Source organism: Thamnophis sirtalis, unplaced genomic scaffold (assembly GCF_051295495.1).
Source record: "Thamnophis sirtalis isolate CommonGarterSnake01/CBP01778 unplaced genomic scaffold, rThaSir2_p1.2 scaffold_3, whole genome shotgun sequence".
NCBI classification, from domain to species: Eukaryota; Metazoa; Chordata; class Lepidosauria; order Squamata; family Natricidae; genus Thamnophis; species Thamnophis sirtalis.
The window spans coordinates 20,777,852-20,796,853 of record NW_028261383.1 but is presented as its reverse complement, the minus strand read 5'-3'; the positions used below and the strand labels follow the sequence as shown (position 1 = coordinate 20,796,853).

Below are 19,002 nucleotides of genomic sequence, written 5' to 3'. Positions count from 1 at the left end.
CAGTTTCCAGCGCTCCCGTGTGCGTGAAGACCAGCTGGGCAGTGTGCCGGAACCCAGAAAAGCAACAGGCAACAGCTCGCGTGTCCGGAGAGGTGGCTCTGTGTGCCACTTCTGGCATTCCTGCCACCTCCGGCACATTAGAGCCGAGGTGGCGCAGTGGTTAAATGCAGCACTGCAGGCTACTTCAGCTGACTGCAGTTCTGCAGTTCGGCTGTTCAAATCTCACTGGCTCAAGGTTGACTCAGCCTTCCATCCTTCCGAGGTGGGTAAAATGAGGACCCGGATTGTTGGGGGCAATATGCTGACTCTGTAAACTGCTTAGAGAGGGCTGAAAGCCCTATGAAGCGGTATATAAGTCTAACTGCTATTGCTATGTGCTTTAGGTTCGCCATCACAGGCCTAGGCCCTAGACATACCTCGTTTAAGAAACATTGAATTAGTGGATGCAGAAATATCCTCTTCTGCTGAAGGGAATTTTCACAGACAAGACTCCAGTTGAGGGGTTGCACCCTCTTAGTCCTCCCCCCACAAGTCCTATGTGGCCCCTGGAAACCTGACAATAGTAGTTAACTGCTGGACTAGACTCTAGAGCAATGGTTCTCAACCTGTGGGTTGGGACCCCTTTGGGGGTCAAACGACCCTTTCACAGGGGTTGCCTAAGACCATCGAAAACGCATATTTTCAATGGTCTTAAGAACCGAGACACCAATTTTATAGTGGGGGGATCACCACAACATGAGTAACTGTATTAAAGGGTCGCGGCATTGGGAAGGTTGAGAACCACTGCTCTAGAGGGATCTTGGAGTCCTAGTGGACAGTCACTTAAATATGAGCCAGCCGTGTGCTGCAGCTGCCAAAAAAGCCAACACAGTTCTAGGCTGCTTAAACAAAGGGATAGAATCAAGGTCACGTGGTCCCTTCCAACTCTGTTATTCTTGTTATTTTGTTACATAGGACCCCAGATTACAATTGATAAGTACAGTTGAACTTTAGGGAAAAAAAGAATTCAGAATCCAAGGCCTTGAACTATTTGATCTGTGTGACCATAAATTACAATTCAACAAACAGATCTTCCCTACTTCGGGGGTGCAGCCCCTCCCCCAGGAGGCCCCTAAGAGGCGAAGTATATGGGGTGGGGAGAAAGGGTGTTGTGAGGGCCCTCTCTCAAGGTCAAAAAGCAAGATCATGTGGAGCGTTAATACCACTTTATAAGGCTTTGGTAAGGCCACACTTGGAATACATTCAGTTTTGGTCACCACGATGTAGAAAAGATGTGGAGACTCTAGAAAGAGTGCAGAGAAGAGCAACAAGAATGATTAAGGGACTGGAGGCTAAAACATATGAAGAACGGTTGCAGGAACTGGGTATGCCTAGTTTAATAGAAAGAATGACTAGGGGAGACATGATAGCAGTGTTCCAATATCTCAGGGGTTGCCACAAATAAGAGGGAGTCAAGCTACTCTCCAAAGCACCTGAGAGCAGGACAAGAAGCAATGGGTGGAAACTAAGGAGAGAAGCAACTTAAAACTAAAGAGAAATTTCCTGACAGTTAGAGCAATTGATCAGTGCCTTGCCTCCAGAAGTTGTGAATGCTCCAACACTGGAAGTTTTAAAGAAGATGTTGGATAACCATGTGTCTGAAGTGGTGTAGGGTTTCCTGCCTAGGCAGGGGGTTGGACTAGAAGACCTCCAAGGTTCCTTCCAACTCAGCTATTGTATTGTATTGTATTCTCTGCCATGCTTGCCTGCCATCCATGCTTCCCGGTGTCCCCATGGCCAGTGTGCAAAGGCAGGCAAGCATGTTAGCTGCGGGAAGGGAGCTGGAACCTACTCCCTTCCCCGCAGCCGTGTCATGCTTTCCTGCCTTCCATACAGCCTTCCCGGTGTCTTCTCTTTGAAACGGGAGACCCTCCTCCGTTCATTGATTCCTCCGGCCAATGCAGAGCTCGCCGCTGGTTCGCCCTCTAAAGGGTGGAAACCATGAAGCTGGCGCGGCTAGAGGGGCAGGAGATTGCGGGGTGGGGTGGGAGAATAAGGGGAGAGAACTGGATCCCATAAATAAATACGGCACTTCCTGTCTGTCTGTCTGTCTCTCTCTCTCTCTCACTAGCAAAAGTGGGGTTTTGAATTAAGCTTTGCGGGCGGGCGAGCGAAGTCAGGTGAGTGGCTGGCGCGGGGAGAGGAAAGTGGGGGGGGGAGGTGGTGACTTGGGCGGGGGAGAAGGAGAGGAAGATGCGGGGGGGGGGGTTGCAGAGGAAAAACCCCAAATTGCAAAGCGGGGTAGAAAACGCCAGCCTAGAAATAAACAACACAGCAAGCAATTGCGGTCTTCGATCCTGGCAATGGGCAGGGAAGGCTGCCCGGGCGCGCCCCTCCCTGCTGGTGTGTTTATTGTGGTTGCAAAAAGCAACAACCTCTCCCACTCCCATCCTCGCCTGGGGCCCCAAAAAATAATAATCAGATTTCCAATCCGATGTTTTGACTTTGGTTGGTTTCTGTGGCTTTTCCTATCGGAGTTGTAAGTTGCAGGAAACAAAAGTTATTTACAGCATGCAGGCATACACGTTACAAAGGCCTAATATATGTGTGTTTCTACTAAAACCAACAAGTTTCTACTTATTCCAGTATATTATATTCTGGTAAATCATTATTACTATTCCTCTTCAGAAGGAGGGATCTTGCCTTTTTCTTAAAAAAAAAAAAGTCTTATTTTTCCTGCCTTTCCAAGCCTTTTCCACCTCTCAGGTAGTGGAAATGTAAAAGCGTTGGGGATCTTGCAAATCTGTCATGGACTCTGAGGACCTTTGGAGTCTTATCTTGAAATAATAGGAGACTTGTTGTGGGTTGCACTACCTACGAAGTTGCCTGCCAGGTGCGCTGTTTGATGATTTAAAAATTGGTGAGTGTAGGTGTGCATACCTTGCACACATACGTGCACGACTAAGTATACATATATAATACAGACCCAAGCTGTGCACACCTACACCCACGAGACAGTACTGGAAAGAGTTCATGCCGTCAATAACAAAAATTATGCTTCCTGAACACTTCTGGGTGTGTCTTACAGATTTTTGGCTGTTAATCCTGAAACTAACCTGAAGTTTAATCTATCATTCACCTTTTTATATAAATCTTTTGGTTTTGTAATTTCTTCTTACATTCCTCTTATATTTTAAGTTTATTGATTTTCGCTTGTGTTGTAAGATGCTTTGTGTAGCTCATGCATGTTCAGGCATGTACTGGGGCATATGTGCATAACATTTGTGGGACTGGTACAGTTTTGGGCATGCCGAGGCATGCTTAGGCTGGATGGATGCTGCCTGGGAAGGCTATAAAGCAGTTTGCAGGCACAGATGGTATCGTTTTGTTGATATCAATTTCCATGTGTTTTGATGCGCGGCAAAGCCTTGTCTGTGTACATGTAATTTACATAAGTAAAATGTTTCTAGACTTGTTATAGGATGATTGGGGACAGCAGAAATGTCTCGCCAATGTCGGAACAGACGTGATACGTTGAGCTACATTTGTGGCATGTACATGCTTAAGCCTCAAAGATGCACCATGACTGGTATTGTTAAGAAAGTGTATGCACTCTGTTTTGATTGTAGGGTTGAGGCTCAAGGCAAGGCCTGGGCTGCTCACATTTCTTGTAGAAGGTGTGCTGTTAATATCAGAGCTTGGCTCAGGGGAACCAGATGCTGGTTGCTGTCCCAATGATGTGGCGAAAACTAGAATGTTCACATGGCATAGTATTACTTCTGTCTTAGCTAATGTCTCTGATTTCTCTGCTAAAAATAAGAAATCAATTAAATACCCCAACCTTCCTCCAGCCATTATACCAATGCCACTTGACAACAATCTGCCAGCACTGAAACCAGCAGAGAAATGGAGCTTAGATGAAACAGATGAAGATGCTGCAATGCATCAGCCAGGCATGAACCGCGACAGAGTTCCAGATTTTGAACTGTATATGTTTGTTGAGCCTCATCTCATAAAACAGATGTAAATGACCTAGTCAAGAACTTGGTTCTTGGTTAAAACCAAAACCAAAAGTATTGCAAGGATGGTGCTTGCTATTGTTGGAAGAAATGCCCTTCTGGGTTCAGTTCCGGGTTTCAGGAAAAGGCGATCACACGTTTCAAGATGTTGGGTGAAGAAGAAATGAAAAAGAATGAGATGCTGAAAGTTCCTGGCTTTATACTCTCTGTTCGACCCCATCTCTCTATTTCCTGTTCCTGTGTAAGAAATATATTCTGATTGGTTGTCAGACTCCCATGGGGCCATGCAGGGGCAACTCTCGCTGCTGTGTTTTGAGTCCAGGTTTAGTTGACCTTGGTTACAAGGTCTTTCTATAGTCATCACGTGAGCTTTATCAAAAATCACATATTGTCAATCAAATATCTTTGTATACATTATTATTATACTTCATTTTGATTATCAATATTGTTTCTCCATTTTAAATAAGGTATTCTAAATATGTATCCATTTATATTATAATGATTCGTTATATCATCTTCAATATATCCAATAATAAAGATTTTTTTCTATCCTATTCTAAGTCAATCTATTATTTTAGCATTGATAACATCCTCTAATAATTTTCAATTCCATTTTTTCCATTATTAGTATCATCAATCTAATATAAATGTATATAAATTGTTATAATTGTTAAACATCCATTAAGCATAGCTATTATTACATCCTTTTTATATGAGGCATATTAAATTTGAAGTAAATTTATATTATGGTGTTTCATTACATCATCCTGAAATCATCCAACGATATTACATCTTTTTATTCTATTCTATATAGAATTATTTATCTTTTATCAACATCATCTCCATCATCCTCACTTACAGTTTGTATAAAATTTCATATTATCAATCTAGTATATATAAATGCTTTATTATCATTATTGATCATTTATTTGACTATAGCTATTATTACTTTGTCTTCTACATAGTACTCAAAGGTTAACTACATTTAACTACATTTTATTGTACATTTCATCTCATCATCCTGTATCCTTCCAGAAATAGTACACTCCAATATCTCTTGCCATTTGTAGAGTCTGTATTCTAAGTGTTTTCTTGATAAGCCTTATGTGGACTTCTCTTGACAACTTGTTGTTCATTGGATATCTTATAAGGATTTGAAACCTTCCATCTGTTCCTTTCATCAGCTTACCTTTTGTTATCACTGGTGCTTCTGCCAAAATTACTCTCATTGTTTCGCCCAAATTTTCTCCCCTTTCTTCATCTATGTTTTGACATCTGAGATAGAGTTCCAGTTCATCGATCTCTCCTTTCTGTATTTCATACTTTTCATTTTCCTCCCCTCTCGATTTGCTGTCAGTGTCAACAATTTTCTTATCACGTTCATATGTCTGTGGTCTTTTGAACTCTGTCCTCAAATTTCATCATTGTTTTATAAGTCTTCTCCACTCTTCCCTCTGTACTTTCTGTATTTTGATCTATAATTTCAAGTCTCTTTTCAATTCTCTCTGTGATTATTAAGACTTTTTGAATTTCTAGCATAATTCTTTGCAATGTTAGCTCATTTTCTTCTTCATATTGAGACATTTTTCCAGGTTATAAATACTGCCACTAAAACATCCAAGGCTTTTGCTAAGTTTCAAACAAATTCAGTGAAGTTTTTCGGGTCAAAGCTTTCTCTTTCCTTCAAAGGAACACTTGTATAAACCAACCGTTTTCCACTGACCCTTTCAGTAAACAAAGCCAATAGCTTTGTAATATCAGATGTTGGCAAGCCTCTATCCTCTAGATGGCAGTGTTACATCTTTTCCCTCTGTTTTTGCATCTCTCCCCAAACTCCAATCCCCGGAAGAGAAGAAAAAAAATTGTTTAGAGATTACAATCCGGCCGAGCCTTGCGAGGAAAGAGACTTTTAATTCACAAATACAAAAAATGGGAAAAATATAGAGGAAGAAGGAAAAAAAAAGACCAGTCAAATTTAAAAGTAAGAGGCATTTGTAAAAAGTCCATTCATAGAAAACAAACAAAATTAAAGTGAAAAAGATAACACAATAGTTTTAAATCAGGGTTAATTCGCCTCTTGTTTCTTCTGTCTTCAATTTTAACTCTAAGTCTTTTGGGTTTTCTCTTCTCTAATAATAAAGATTTTTCTCACCATTTCGACACACTGTCTCTACTATTCTGCTTTCATTTCAGGGGTCTGTCCCAACCTTCTGCAGCCTTTTAGCTGCTTCTCTTGTAGCCGGCAAAAAGAGCTTTCCCTGGATCAATCAGAGACTTTGCAGTGCCCCTGAGATCAGCAGGACATGCCCATCTCTAGCACCGTTCCTTCAGAACAGTTTAGATTCAAAAAGGATCGTCCAGCAACAGAGATATCGACAGCAATCCTGGAGCCCCAAGATTGCATGTCGTGTCATAGTGACGTCAGGCCCCGCCTCTCGCAAGATATGAACATTTCTGTCTTCCAAAGTCACCAAGATGATTTAGCAAATTTCTTTGACAGGTTGACAATCTCGTTTTCTGTGATGACATTGATGATTTATTCACAGCTTTGGATTGTGAACACGACCACCTAGTACGGTGTTTCTTTATTGATTCATCAGTGTTAAGCTGCCTTGTTACATAATGGCAATGTACAGCCTTCTGTATCTGTGGGCTAAGCTGCACACATGAAAGAAACATATAGAAATGTGGAACTGTGGTTGAAACGCATGCAGTACACCAAATACAACTAGAATAGCAGAATAACAGAGTTGGAAGGGAACTTGGAGGTCTTCTAGTCCAACCTCCTGCCTAGGCAGGAAACCCTATACCGTTTCAGACAAATGGCTATCCAACATCTTCTTAAAGACTTCCAGTGTTGGGGCATTCACAACTTCTGGAGGCAAGCTGTTCCACTGATTAATTGTTCTAAGGAACAATTTCTCCTCAGTTCTAAGTTGCTTCTCTCCTTGATTAGTTTCCACCCATTGCTTCTTGTTCTACCCTCAGATGCCTTGGAAAATAGTTCAACTCCCTCTTCTTTGTGGCAACCCCTGAGATATTGGAACACTGCTATCATATCTCCCCTAGTCCTTCTTTCTATTAAACTAGACATATCCAGTTCCTACAACCGTTCTTCATATGTTTTAGTCTCTAATCCCTAATCATCTTTGTTGCTCTTCTTTGCACTCTTTCTAGAGTCTCCACATCTTTTCTACATCGTGGCGACCAAAACTGAACGCAGTATTCCAAGTGTGGGCTTACCAAGGCATTATAAAGTGGTATTAACACTTCATGTGATCTTGATTCTATCCCTCTGTTTATGCAGCCATATAATGTGGATAGGTATTTTTTTTAGACAACACTAGGTGAGACGTGGTAGCTCAGTGGCTAAGACGCTGAGCTTGTTGATCAGAAGGTTAGCAGTTTGACCCGGTCAAATCCCTAGTGCCGCGTAACAGTGACCTCCCATTACTTGTCCCAGCTGCTGCCAACCTAGCAGTTTGAAAGCATGTAAAAATACAAATAGAAAAATAGGATCCACTTTGGTGGGAAGGTAAAAGTGTTCCATGCGCCTTCGATGTTTAGTCATGCCGGCCACACGACTACAGAGACATCTTCGGACAGCACTGGATCTTCAGCTTTGAAACAAAGATGAGCACTGCCCCCTAGAGTCGGGAACGACTAGCACATATGTGTAAGGGAAACCTTTACCTATGTTGGAAGGAAAATCTATCTGGTTCAGTTCCAAGCTGGGAGAAAGACACTGGAAACAACATGGAGGCTGATTGGAAAGAAAGTTTATTGAACTGAACTGCAAAGATAGTGTGCAGTTCTGGGTTAGCTGAACAAATGGTTGAATGAGTCGATTGATCTTTTTAGGTTTCTGTGACTTTGAAGTTTGAACTGTTCTGGGGTTGTGCAAGTAAGGGGCTTGTGTGTGAAAGGGTGTTGGGCAATTCTTATTGTGGCTAATGGCTTTCTTCCTGTGCTGGATCTTGGGTGAGGGCCTGCTTCTAATCCTATCATTCTGTTTTTGCCAGCTGTCAAACTCTGCTGCAAGGGGTTTCAAAATATTCTTTCTTGAATCGATTTCTGCCTGCAGTATTTGCTTTGCTTATGCATAGAGCCATCTAGATAGTTGTTTTCCTCTTTCAATAAGCTCTTTATCTCCTTAAGTGCTGACATCTGCTGTGGGCTATGAGGAAAGACTGGGGGCTACTTTCTGCCGCTAAAAAAACATGTTTCTCCAGGTCTCCTTTAGGGGAAATATAATATTCTGCCTTTTTAAATATTTCCCAAAATATTTCATTCTTGGGGTGTGTGTGTGAGCTTCCCACAACTTTTTCGGAACGTTTGCAAGGGATGGAATTCTCTTGGTTTAAAGCAGTGTTTTTTCAACCTTGGCAACTTTAAGCAGTGTGGATTTTAACTCTCGTAGCCAGGCTGGGGAGTTCTACAAAGCAGAATTTTTCAGGGATTTTTTTTTTTAAACATAACAGGTTCGGCAGCCTGAACAAGTTTGAAAACATCTGGTTTAAAGCATCTCCCGGGGAGTGGAGAGAACTGTAAACAGAAAGCTTTGCAAACAGAGAGTTAAGCTATCAGATGCACGTTTAATTAATAACATCCCCGTCTAATAAGAGCTGTAGAGTTTTCAGTGGTTGTGTGGTTCTCGGATGTCAAGCCCTAGAATTCAAGAAGAGCTTTTGCCTCATTTAAATGGGTGCTTACAATGTGCTACAAGTTGCACGAGGGTTGCAAGAAATGGGGCACTGCGCACACCGGGAACAGGCTCCAGTTGTTCGTCTGCCTCACTGATGTCTGACTCTGAAGGCAGCTGATAAGTGGGATATGGCTCTGGCCCCCTCTCTGCCTCCGACACAGAGCTAACACATACATACTTCCAGAAGACTCCAGACTCCAGGTCTGGCCCATGTTCCTCCCACCCCAACCTCTTCACTGTCTGAATCTGCTGCCACCTCTGCTGGTGGGCCACAACAATTTTTAAGAAGAGATATTGACAGTCATTTGTCTGAAATGGTAGGGGGTTGGACAAGAAGACCTCCAAGATCCCTTCCAGTTCTATTCTGATTGATTGAAAAGCAAGAGAGAGAGAGGGAGGGAGTAAGAGAGAGAGAGAGAGAAAAGAAAGAAAAAGAAAGAAGGAAGGAAGGAAGGAAGGAAAGAAAGAAAGAAAGAAAGAAAGAAAGAAAGAAAGAAAGAAAGAAAGAAAGAAAGAAAGATCTATAGCTCTTATTATATTTATTCAGACAGGGATGTTATTAATTAAATGCGCTTTTGATAGGTTAACTCTCTGTTTGCAAAGTTTTCTGTTTATAGTTCTCTCCACTGCCCAGGAGATGCTTTAAACCAGATGTTTTCAACCCTGTCCTAGATGACTGAGAATCTCTATAGACGAATGGAGTTCATATTCGTAGTTTATTAAATGTATATATCCCCTACCTCCCAGGGACTCTAGGAGAAATGTGCAAAAAGCTTTTTGTATTTTTGAAATCATTTTAGGTTTCCCTCCAGGTTTTGGTGTTCCCTGATTCAAAAGGGCAGTCCCTCCCCCGTCCCGTCCCCCACCCAGCCAGTTCCTGGAGTTTTAGCAACTGTGATTTGAGCAAAGAGAAGGCACTGCCAAAAAGGGAGAGTGCAAGGCCAAGCAGTAGTGTGCCCTCAAATGACTCATTGTGATTACACAAAAAATCAGATTCAAATCCTCCCCCAGGTACAAAACTCACTACAGGTAATCCTCATCTTACGACCACAATTGAGCCCAAACTTACCGTTGCTAAATGAAACAAGTGGGTTTTGCCCCATTTTACAACTTTCGTTGCCACAGTTGTTACGTGAATCGCTGCAGCTGTTAAAGTTAGTAACACGGTTTGTTAAGTGAATCCGGGTTTCCCCTTGACTATGGCGGTCAGAAGGTTGCAAAAGTGGGTCACGTGACCCTCCAAAACACTGCAACAATCATAAATGTGAATCAGTTGACAGGCATCTGAATGTAAATCACGAGGGATGTCGGAAATGTTCGTAAGGGCGAAAAATGATCATGTCACTTCTTTCAGGGCTGTTGGAACTTTGGAACGGTCACTAAACAAATTGTTGTAAGTTGAGGATTACCTGTATATCTCCAGTCTGAACTGCCTCACAGAGTTATTCTGAAAATATCATAGTCCTGAGAGGGCTATAATAGGTCAAGAGCAGTCTGTCTGTTTTACCTATAGAATTTGGCACTACACAGATAGATTTGACTTATTAGTTGGATTCAGACCTTGTGTATTTTTACCGTATTTTTCTGAGTATAAGACGCACTTTCTTCCCCCTAAAAGAGGGTGAAAATTTGGGTGTGTCTTATACACCGAATGTAGCCAAAAAGGTGAGGCACGGAAGAGGCAATGGTATATGGCAGCAATGGTGAACCTTTTTTGGCTCGTGTGCCATAAAGGGGGAGGACGCAGGGGGGTTGTGCGTGGGTGTGCCACATCCATAATGCAACGCACCCCCCCCCGTGTGCATGCCCGCAAGAGAGGCACACCTCCCCCATTTTTCCATGCTTTTTTTCGCCCTCCCCAGGCTCCAGAGGCTTTATAGGAGTCTGGGAAGGGCAAAAAGAGCCCCCCCCCCCACTGGAGGCCCTCCGGAGGCTTCAGGGACCTTCAGGAGGCTTCCCTGAAGCCTCTGGAGGACTAAAAAGGACCATACGAGCAAATCGGGTGACTTCTGGATTGCTCGTAGGGTGGTTTTTAGTCCTCCGGAGGCTTCAGGGAAGCCTCCTGAAGGTCCCTGAAGCCTCCGGAGAGCTTAAACTGACCCTATGAGCAAACCGGAAGTCAGTTCCCGAACTTCCTGTTTGCCCATAGGGCCGGGTTTTTTTGCGCTCTGGAGGCTTCAGGGAAGCTCCTGAAGCCTCCGGATGGCCTCTGCGGGGCATGGTGGGGCTCCTTTTGCCCTCCCCAGGCTCCTATAAAGCCTCTGGAGCCTGGGGAGGGCGGAAAATGGCTTTAAAAAAGGCTGAACTCAGTGACCAGGGTGCGCCTCGTGTGCCCTGACAAATGTCTCCGTGTGCCACCTGTGGCACGGGTGCCACAGGTTCGCCATACAGGGTCTATGGCAATCCCTGAAGCCTGGAACAGTTGATTGGGGGTATTCTGGAGACCGATTCCCCTGCCAATCAGCTGCTCATGCTGAATCAGGCTGCAATAATGCGCTGAAGCTGACCTGGCTGTTCACTATTTGCTGCAAGGACATGTCAGAATTTGCAGCAGCAATCACATTCAGAAAGCGCACACAAGTAACTGATTCAGCAGGATTCAATAACTTCTCTTTATATGTAATATAACACATTAACTAAATATACTCTGAAAAAATACTTATTATTTGTTCCAGTCTGTTATTCAGAGATCTATTCCAGTAGAATCCGCAGGATTCCTATAATCAAACTTGCTCATACATGGGAAGAGGGAAGGGAAGGCAACCCCCTGCTCAAGCAGGAGACCCTATTTCAGAGTTCCCCAACCTTTCCAGATTGATAGCCTGGAGTGGGGGGGAGGAGGGAAGAAGGCAATAATTTTGTGGGAGGGGCAAGCACATGTGATGTTCACGGTGATGTGTGAGTGGGGCCGATGACGCTTTTGCGAGTGGGATTGTGCATGCACACAAAGGCACACACACTGGCCAGCCACACACATGACCCGGCGGTGATTACCCCATGGCCAATAGGTTTGGGACCCCTGCCTGTTCTGCCCCAGCGATGCAGGATTGCCCGAGGCAGGCAGCTTAACTCCATGCTTAGGACGTTCTTTTAGATCAAGTTTATTATCAGGCATTCTTAATAGCAAAACTTAACAGTTCAATATTTCAGACAAGTGGCTGACCAGTCTTTTCTTAAAAACCTCCAGTGATGAAGCACCCACAAGCTTCTGAAGGCAAGCTATTTGCTAACTGCGCTATTTGCTGATTCTGGCATTTTTTTTTATTTTCTGGAGGAAAGCAGCATTTTAAAAAAACGATCCTTTGGTTTTCTGACTGCCTTTTTGATGGTTTTGCTGATGACCGCAGTGTGCCTGATTGGAGAGCACTCTGTATATTGCAATTACTCAGTTGGTCCTTTTATTAGATTAATAAAAGCAGGCCGTCTCCAGCTCTTTGTTAAGCACAGCCATAAAGAATTAGGACAAGCAGACATGAATGCACCAAGCCACATGGCTTTTGATTTTTATGTACACGAGAGTCTAGGATGATCCAAATATCTCCCCATTTGCATTTCTGAGAGGGAGTGGGGGAAACAAATGGGTCTCTTCTTAAACCCAACATAGAGATGATTGGGTCACCCGTACCACTTCCTATACCTCTTGAGGCTATAAACAGAATTTGTTTGTACTGTGAATGTGCGTTTATGATCTATTCTAGATAGACATATAGCCAGTGTGTTTAAAATGGCCAGCTAAAGGAAGATGATTGATTGCTATAAAAGGCAATAAGCAAAAGTGAAGCTTCCCCTCGCACACATGTGCTAGTCGTTCCCGACTCAAGGGGGCGGTGCTCATCTCTGTTTCAAAGCCGAAGAACCAGCGCTGTCCAAAGACGTCTCCGTGGTCATGTGGCCGGCATGACTAAATGCCGAAGGCGCACGGAATGCTGTTACCTTCCCACCAAAGGTGGTCCCTATTTTTCTACTTGCATTATTTGCATGCTTTCGAACTGCTAGGCTGGCAGAAGTTGGGACAAGTAACGGGAGCGCCCTCCGTTACGTGGCGCTAAGGATTTGAACCGCCGAACTGCTGACCTTTCTGATCAACAAGCTCAGCGTCTTAGCCACTGAGCCACAACCTAAAACCTCAGGAAATAATAGCAGTCTTGAATGTTCAGACAGATAAAAAGGGATAATCAGATTCGGGTGTCTCCTTTGAAAGGAACGAGAGAGTGAGAGAAGGAACTTTGCTAGAAACCTTGGCCAAGTGATGTAGCGAGACAGTAGTCTACGCTTGGCTGGCTGTGGAGCATGAGCTCCATTGTGCATAGCAATAATAGCTAGTGGGAAGAGCTGCCTGCCAATAGGGCAAGGCTGAGATATTCCATTGTTTTTCTATTTTGGATTGATGCATTTTTTTTTTAAATGGTGTCAGAATAATGAAGGGATTTGTGCCAAGCTGCCCTGCATTTCTAATAGAAAATATTTATTGGGGGATTTAGTGTGAATTTTCCATGGCTTGTTCCCTTCTTTTTCAGCAGAGGCTCCTGTTTAAGACATTGTCAGTATCTTGCCACAATACCACTTTGATTTACTTATTTATTTATTACATTTTTATTCCCTAAAAGGTGACTCTGGGTGGCTTATAAGTTATAAAAATAGTGATAATGAAAATATGAAAACTACACAGATTACTACTGTCTTTTTGATGGTTGGTGTTAATTAATCAGTTTTGATGTTTAGTGCTAATTAATGCCTATATGAGATGCTAGTATTCAGCAGGTTTTGACCAGTTCTGGAGAACTGGTAGCGGAAATTTTGAGTAGTTCGGAGAACCGGTAAATACCACCTCTGACTATCCCCTCCTATTCTCTGCCTCCTGAGTCCCAGCTGATCGGGAGGAAATGGGGATTTTGCAGTAAACTTTCCCTAGAGTAAGGAGGGAATGGGGGATTTTACCGTGTCCTTCTCCTGCCATGCCCACCAAGCCATGCCACGCCCATCAAGCCACGCCCACAGAACCGGTAGTAAAAAAAAAATTGAAACCCACCCCAGGCTTACATTATTATAGAGAGATAGCCTATCTTTATTAAACTTCTATGATAGAAAACAATTCTAAACTTTGTGGTAACTCATCTTGATAGAACGGCAAGAACTGAAAATTGCCTTTTGGGTTTAAGCCTTTCCATCGAGAAGTATTGTCAGCAAAATGGCGAGCATTTTGACATTTTCTGACCTCTCTCTTATTCCTCTTTGTATTGTGCTTAGTTGAATTTTTTGTAGTCTCCATTTTCAGCCAGGTGTGGGTGTATTGGTGTGTGTTTTCTCAATGCTACTGGATGTTCTTACTTTGTTAAGCTGCCCAGTGTCCCTCTCGACAAGGGCAGGCTAGAAAAAACGGCCAAGTAAATTAATGAAATTTGAGCTGAAGGGAAATCAGCTTTTGGAAAAGATCCACCATTCTCTCCTGTTAGCGTTTTGTGCCTTTTTTTTTTTTTTTTTTTTGAGCGATGGGCAGAAATGCCTGTAAACCTAATTTCAGGGCTGCCCACTCACAAAACCAGCAGACAAACGCGATTAAAAGTTAAAAAAACAAAATCAGAGTCCGAGCCGAATGGTAATTTTGTTGTGGGTGACTAAGAGGCCAGAGAATGGGCAGAGAATCTAGCTTGTATTTATTTCTCTCATTTAATGGTCCTGTGCCTGGCTTTTCTTATACAGCCAACCAAAGGAGCCGTAAACAGATTAAAGCAATCCATCATAAAGCAATAAAATCTGCAAAAAACAAAGAGGACTGGAGTTAAAAGGAAGAGGCAGGATGTACTCAGCTGGAGGGGAGGGGGGGGGGAACCAGCAATTGAGAAACAAGATCCCAATAGCTCAGAACAGAGACGGGTGAATGGCCTTACCCCAATTGATTCTTACCCAGAAATGTAAGATTTATATGTCTCATCCTCCACATTTTTCAGGTAGTCCTCAACTTACAGTAGCTCATTTAGCGACCGTACAAAGTTCCAATGGCACTAAAAAAAGTGACACGATCATTTTTCAGACCATTGCATCATCCCTTTGGCCGTTGCGATTTACATTCGGATGCTTGACCATTGACTCAGATTTATGACGGGTTGCAGTGTCCTGGGATCAGCTTTGGCAATGTTCTGACAAGCCAAATCAAAGGGGGAAGTCAGATTCCCTGCACAATCCGTGTTACTAACTTACCAAATGTAATGATTCACTTAACAGCTATGGCAAGAAGAGTCGTAAAATGGGACAAACCCACTTGGCAAATAGTTTTACTCGGCAACATACATGTTGGGGTCATTTGTGGTCGTAACTCGAGGACTACCTTTATTTCCCTCAGCTTTTACATCACTCCAATCATACCTGATGTAAAAGAGCTTGTGCATCACTATTAAGCCCCTTTCTGCCTTAGCGTAGCGGTGTAGGCGAATCGGGTTTTCCTTTCGCACAAACAGATTTGGATCAAGTATAAGTGGAATATAATGCGTGTGCTAGGGCGAATTCCACAAAAACAAAAACCTTCCTCCCCTCCCTTGAATCGTGGGGTGGCTTGAGGTTGAAGAGGGATGAGGTGGCTCAGTGGCTAAGACACTGAGTATGTCAATCAGAAAGGTCGGCAGTTTGGCGGTTCAATTCCCTAGTGCCGCGTAATGGAGGGAGCTCCCGATACTTGTCCCAGCTTCTCCCAACCTATCAGTTTTGTTGGTTCCACCACAAAACGGCGTTCAACTAAAGCGCGCTCGACGAAACCGCGTACCTGACGTCATCACAGCGTGACGAAAAAAGCACGCTGTGAGCGCTAAAGCTAAAATTAACACCTAAACCTAAACCTAACCCCCTGAAACCTAACCCTAAACCTAACCCTAAACCTAACCCTAAACCTAACCCTAAACCTAACCCTTACCTTAACGTGAATCGGCTTGCTTTCAAAGCGCTTTTTAAAGCGCCCTTTTTTCTCAGCGGTCGCTGTTGTTGCGCTGATGATGATGTCAGCGACGCGCTTTAATCGGGCGCGCTTTAGTGGACCGCGGTTTTGTCGTGCCACGGTTTTGTTAGGTAAGCTCCCCGTTGGGAGAGCGAGTATGTTTAGCGAAGCATTGTGAGAGTTGTGTTGGAGAACACACAAACCAGCATACAGAGACACTGCAGTTTTAAATAGGCGTTTACTTTCATGGAAATAGAGGTATCAGAGTCCATCAAACAGTCCAAGTCATACACGGATAAGACAGTCAGTCATCAATGTCTTTCAGTTAAGGGATAATCCAAATAATGTAGTCCAGTGTTGTGACTCAGCAGAAACCTGTGAGTTCTTTCAGGATGCAGGATAATGAGCAGCTGTTGTTCGTTAGGGTCTTCTCCTGCAGATAAAAGGCTGATGGTGCCACGCCTTAGTCACAGAAGTCAACGTCGTTCGTCATTCATTTGTTCGTGAGTTCAGTTTCATGATTCAAAGAGGCACTTGGATAAGTGATTTGCTTTCTGTAAACCTGGTTTGCTGTAAGAGTTTTGTTTTTGCATTTGCTGTGTAACTTTTTGCCAGAGACTTTATCTATGTTTATTTTGGGCTCGCAGCCAGCTTGAGCCAGGACTGATAAAGATATTTCCTTTGAAGTTCTGTCTGGCTGTCGTTTGTGAACAAGCAAAGAGGGGGGTCAGGCAGTCCAGTATCATATAATCAGTTCGGTACTCAAAGTTTGCTAACAGTTGCAAAACTTACAATAGCTCACAATAGCTTTCTAACAGCCAACTTCCAAAACACTCAGATCAGATCAGTCCAGCATCTAACGAACAGAGAGAACTAACAGTCGTTCTGATCCCTCTTATGGCCGATCGAGGAAAACAGCATCCAATCACATTTTACAGTATGATTTAAGGAAAGAGGTACAACATTGTTACATGATTTATATATTGCCAACCCAACCGTTAGAATTATATTCCTAACAAGTTTGAAAGCATGTAAAAATGCAAGTAGAAAAATAGTGATCACTTTGGTGGGAAGATAACAGTGTTCCGTGCGCCTTTGGTGCATAGTCATGCCAGCCACATGACTACGGAGCCGTCTTCGGACTTTATGGCTTTGAAATGGAGATGAGCACCCCCTCCTAGAGTTGGGAATGACTAGCACACATGTGCAAGGGGAACCTTTACCTTTAAGGTTGAAATGTGGTAGAGCCTTGCTTTGGATTGTTTATTTCCACCCTCCGAGGGAGTTCACTGCATAATTAAAACAATCCGTTACAGTTTTTTTAAAAATGGAAAAAAAGTAGAACACAGAGCCAGGGAACTAAAAAGGACATAAAAATAAAACTTCAGCAAATTAGAGCAGTTAAGCAAATAACGGCTGGGTGTTACCCAAAACAGTTTGAGGCTTTACAGCGGGAGACACAAATGCAAAATAAGGAGGAATTCCTTGATTGCAAATCCTATTAAACAAGGATCAGCCTGCTTTTTGCAGACTGGGTTGTTTCCAAGCAAAGATTGAACTGTTGTGGCCCACAGAGCTGGCAGCAGATTCAGACAGTGAGGAGGTTGGGGAGGAACATGGGCCAGTCCTGGGATCTGGGGAAGGCTCTGATGGGGGCTCTGTGTCGGAGGCAGAGAGGGGGCCAGAGCCGTATGTCAGTTATCAGCTGCCTTCAGAGTCAGACATCAGTGAGGCAGATGAACAGCTGCAGCCTGTTCCTAATGTGCACTAAAGGGAACAGCTAAAGAACAGGGGTCGACTTGGGAGTAAGGCCATAGGTGGATGAGAGAGACCGCCTACTGCCAATTACCTCCACTAGGCCAATAAGATCCCATAGATTAGGCCTCCTCCGAATTCCATCTGCCGGCCAATGTCGACTGGCAACTACCCGGAGGAGAGCCTTCTCGGTGGCTGCTCCGACCCTCTGGAACGAACTCCCCGTGGAGATTCGTACCCTCACCACCCTCCAGACCTTCCACGTAGCCCTTAAGTCCTGGCTGTCCCGACAGGCCTGGGGCTAAAGACTCCAACCCCATTCGAATAGTATGACTGTTGTGCTTTTTTAATGATGTATTGTCTTCATGTTTGTAACTTGTTTGTCCTTCCCTCCCCCTGAATTGTGAGCTGCTCTGAGTCCCCTCAGGGAAAAGGGCGGCATACAAATAAAGTATCTATCTATCTATCTATCTATCTATCTATCTATCTATCTATCTATCTATCTATCTATCTATCTATCTATCTATCTATCTATCATGAATGGCCCCTCCCAGAAGAAATAAAAGAGGAGCAAAAGGGGAGTGGAGTTTGCAGGAGACCATTAGTTCTTAATTGGTTAGTGATTCTCCAAGACTCCTTGCCAGGTTTTGCAGATATCGGCTTGTCAGCTCTCCAAGCCAGATAAGGTCTGTGATTGTCAATCCTCCCTTGAAAGACTTTGCTGGATGTGAATGAGCAGAATCCAGAGTCAATTAATACAAGGGTTTTAAAAAAATAAATAAAATGTCAGAGCATGAACAAGCCATTTGTGCAGGATGATGTGAAGATTCCTGCAGGGGGGTCCCCAAACTCCTCAGCCCCCTCCTCGATCCCTCCATGGAGTTTCAGGTTGTGCATTGTCATCGTTGTCATCCCCCCCTCCCCCCCACACATTTATTACATGAAAACATTACAGGTGATAAGACAATTAGGACCAGGATTTTCATTGCTAAGCCTTGCAGTGGTTGAGTCGCACCCAAATTATATTGCTTTTCTTTTGTCCGGCGAATGACTGCAATGAAGTGACCCGTGTGTGGTCGTTAAGCGAACCCGACTTCCCCCATTCACTTGTTTTAGGAAGCCGGCTGGGAAAGTCGGCAAAAGGCAATCACACAACCACCAGATGCTGCAACTGTTGCAAATACATGTCAGTAGCCAAGTGCCCTGTGAATGTTGTAAGTGTGAGGATTGTATGTTTGATTGTATGTATGAATGTTGTAAGTGTGAGGATTGTATGTTTGATTGTATGTATGAAGTGCTCTACATGGGGCTGCCCTTGAAGAGCATCCGGAGACTTCAGCTAGTCCAGAATGCGGCCGCGCGAGTGATCGTGGGCGCACCACGGTTCGCCCACATAACACCGATCCTCCGTGAGCTGCACTGGCTACCTGTTGATCTCCGGGTGCACTTCAAGGTCCTACTCACCACCTATAAAGCGCTCCATGGTAGTGGATCTGGCTATTTGAGAGACCGCCTTCTGCCAATTACCTCCCTGCGTCCCATCAGATCGCATAGAGTTGGCCTCCTCCGTATTCCATCCGCCAGTCAGTGCCGACTGGCGACTACTCGGAGGAGAGCCT

General features: G+C 43.8%; 1 protein-coding gene across 2 annotated transcripts in view; it reads left to right on the top strand.

The window, feature by feature from the left end:
* The window catches only part of LOC106538310 (uncharacterized), a 43,640-nt gene that overhangs the window by 4,221 nt on the left and 20,417 nt on the right, over positions 1 to 19,002 (top strand). The window contains exon 1 of one of the 2 annotated variants that reach the window (XM_087711466.1): positions 2,083 to 2,159. The exons of the other annotated variant lie outside the window; for it this stretch is intronic. The gene's annotated coding sequence lies outside the window, so the exon portion shown is untranslated. Of the gene's footprint in view, positions 1 to 2,082; positions 2,160 to 19,002 lie in introns of those variants that run through there. 2 annotated transcript variants of the gene reach the window in all.